Here is a 3,715-nt window from a genome sequence, read left to right on the forward strand (position 1 = left end):
TGACAAAACCGCGAGGCTGCGTTACATAAACTTCCTCAAATATGTCACCATTCAAGAAAGCAGTAACAATGTCTGATTGATGTACATCCCAACCAAAATGAGCTGCCAATGCACATAGAAAACGCATAGTAGTCATACGACAAGTGGGAGCAAAAGTCTCTTCATAATCTATGCCTTTTTGTTGTGCATAACCCTTTGCAACAAGTCGAGCCTTATGGCGATCAATCTCACCATCCAGCTTGCGTTTCAACTTGTAAACCCACTTCGTACCAATGGCCTTTTTGCCAGGAGGCAAATCACATAAAGTCCATGTGTCATTTTCTATAAGTGCATCATATTCTGATTGCATGGCAGCCATCCAATTTTCTGAATTCTATGCTTCATCAAAAGATAGAGGCTCCTCAACATCATGTAAACTAGACACAACCAAGGCATAACAATCTGATGCATAGGATGCATGGCGAGAGCCTGAACGAGTACGACTAGACAAAGGTGCATCCAATTTACTGTCACGCAAAGTGTGCACTAGCCATTTTGGCATACCTCTAGCCTGCTCATTTTCAGCCCTTTCCTCATCAAGTACATCATGTACATCTGCATCAGTAATAGGCTGATCTAAAACATTCTCAGAAACCCCCATAGGCTGTACATTTGCCTCATTGGAACTTACATTCGTATTTCCACCACTGAAAAGAGGCAACAAAGTGTCATAAATGTCCAGTGAGCTTACATTACTATCTCTAGTACATGACAGCAAGGGCTGAATAGAATCTTCCACAAACACTATATCTCGAGAAACCAGAATACGTTTTGTTTGCGGATGATACAACCTGTAACCTTTTCTTTCAGCACTATAACCAACAAAAATACATTTGACAGCCTTATCATCCAACTTTTTGCGCTGCACTTGTGGCACCAAAGCATATGCCAAACAGGCAAAAACACGCATGTGCTCAATAGAAGGCTTTCTATCATGCCATGCTTCATATGGAGTAATAGACTGCAAAGCTTTCGTAGGACACCTGTTAAGTACATAAGTGGCACACATGATGGCCTCAAGCCAAAGAGAATGCGGTAAAGCTTGACTTTTGACCATACATCGTGCCATTTCCGTCAGTGACCTGTTTTTCCTCTCAGCAACACCATTTTGCTGAGGCGTATAAGGCACTGTACATTGTTGTTTTATCCCACGACTAGCCAGAAATGCATTAAATTCATGAGACATATACTCCCCCCCTTGATCGGAACGAAGGGTGCCCATAGTACATTTCGAGACATTTTCAGCCATAGCCAGAAATTGTTTGAAGCACATAAAAACTTCAGACTTTGCTTTAAGAGGAAATACCCATGCATGCCTGGAGTAATCATCAATGAAAGTCATGAAGTGTTGAGCTAGCAGAGGATCACACCCACATTTTTGCTCACACTCATCATTTTGTAACCATTGATTGTAATAAATGTCTTTCCGACATTAATTTTGATTTGAGCCATTCATTAAGTAACGGGACTCACTTGAGTTTCCAGCTTGTAATCCCGAAGTAATTTCACTTGCTGATGTAATTAGTTAGAGATGTTCTCACCTCCAAGGTTGAGGTATATAAGCCAAAGTTTTTGTAACCTAAGGGATTCAGATTATTAATCAAAGTGAGTTTTTGAGCGCGGTGACTGTATCTGAGAGAGAGAGAGAGAGAGAGAGAGTGAGTGAGAGAGTCTTATCTTCTTGCTACACGAGCTACGGAGCCGCCATTGGAGAAGCGACACCGCCATTGTGTTAGCAACGGCGAGAGCTACGCACAGATACCAAGAGTGCGCACTATCGGCTTCTATGTGTGGTAAGTTTCTACGAGCTTCGGTGTGAGTTTTCTTCCAACTCGTGTGTCGGAATTGAGCGTGCAGCATATCTATAGAACCACAGCGAGTAGAGCTACACATTAGTACTGATAGCCGTTTTTTCGGCTCTTTGTAATTGCCACAGTGAGTTACCTCACCCTACCAAAATCACCCAAACACTGTGGCTATCCCTACCATTTCACTGTACATAGGCGTGCGTGCGTCACGGGACTTTTCCCATATCTTCTTAAAAACCCTCAGCTAGCTAGTCACTGGGCTAGGTGAGCCAAAAAAAATAAAAAAAATAAAAGTATATTATGGCCTCTTTGTGTGTAAATATTTCATTGTATATATGGCCTAAATATAGGGATTTTTAATAATTATTTTGGTATTTTATTTAAATATTTCTACTTAGGTATGTGTTTTATTAAACCTATGTACACCTTCTTTCATCCTCTTACACCATAATTATATATTTTTAATTTTTTTTTGCCAATATGTACATACTCTAACCTCATATTTTTCCTTTATACAAATCACTCCCACATTTTCACCCTCACCCTCGTGAAAACAAAAAATTGATTTCTACTCATTGGTTACTTTTATTATATTATTTACTTGCATACCTTTTCCTCTTTCACCCAAAATAATTCAAGGAGGGACCATATCATATGATTCCAATATCTTTCCATATCCATAACTCCTCCATATTTTTATTATTATTTTTACTCATTATTCTAACACCATGTGCTCATTGAGCTAAAGTCCATGAATAGTCCATACACTAGTCCCACCATGTATATATTTCTTATTTCACCAATAATCCTCCTCCATGCATGGGTCAAGGGCAACTTGAATGCTTTGTATTATAATATGACAAAGGAGGGGCTCACTCTTGGATGCATTGTACAAATTCAACAAAGGAGGGGACCACTAAAAGACTTTTGAGGCATAAAAAACAGGCTTTTTGGTGAGAATTTTGGCACCTATCTCCACTCCGAATTTGGAGCGGTGGTCAAAAGAGAAAATGTAGCCCACGCTCTGAATAATCACCCCAAATTTTTTCATGATTTTTGGAGCTACCAGCTGTGAGCTATGATTTTTTTAGTGGACCCCAATTTTCCCATGCTATGCAGCCACACTCTCTCTTCCACTTTATCATTTTCCTCTTTCACACACACTTCTCCACTCATCATCCCCATCTCTCTCACCACTCCTCTCTGCACACTACTCACCTTCTCCTCAACCTTGAAGAATAAGAGAAACCATGGTGAACTCATACCTCCCACACACAATTCCATTCCAAAATTGACCACCTAGTCTCATTTTTCCTCCTCCAAATTACCCATATCTATCAAAAAACCACAAAATTCAGCCTCTTCTCTTAAAAGATAGCATCATGGTGGTTGATTACTCAGCTTCAATTACCTTGTCTCTCAAGGAAGGTCAAGAGTGGAGAAAAAATGTACCGTCAAAGCTAGTGGACCGTCAACAAGCGTCAAAATTGGCCCTACTCAAGACACTTGGAGCATCAACCTTGTAAGAAATCCACCTTTTCTTACCTCTTAAGAGTTTTTCTTCCTTATTTGTATCCTACATGGATACTCCCATTGTAAATATTCAATTCCATTTGTAAATTAATACTAACTCTACTAACACTAACCCACTATGAAAAGTCCTATCACCTCCATTTCTCTCCTCTCTCTTTCCCCACCAACTTCTTGATAATTCCAAGCAAAAGAAATTAGATAAATTGCTGAAAATCTAACCCAACCATGGTTAGAGGAGTAACCCTAGCCTTCAAAATTGCTATAAAAGGAGGGTGTAGCTAGCATAAAAGGGGGAAGCCATAAGCAAGAGCACTATGCTATAGCTTGAGAAGCCA

Source organism: Adiantum capillus-veneris, chromosome 25, assembly GCF_014529385.1.
Source record: "Adiantum capillus-veneris isolate H3 chromosome 25, ASM1452938v2, whole genome shotgun sequence".
Taxonomy (NCBI): domain Eukaryota; kingdom Viridiplantae; phylum Streptophyta; class Polypodiopsida; order Polypodiales; family Pteridaceae; genus Adiantum; species Adiantum capillus-veneris.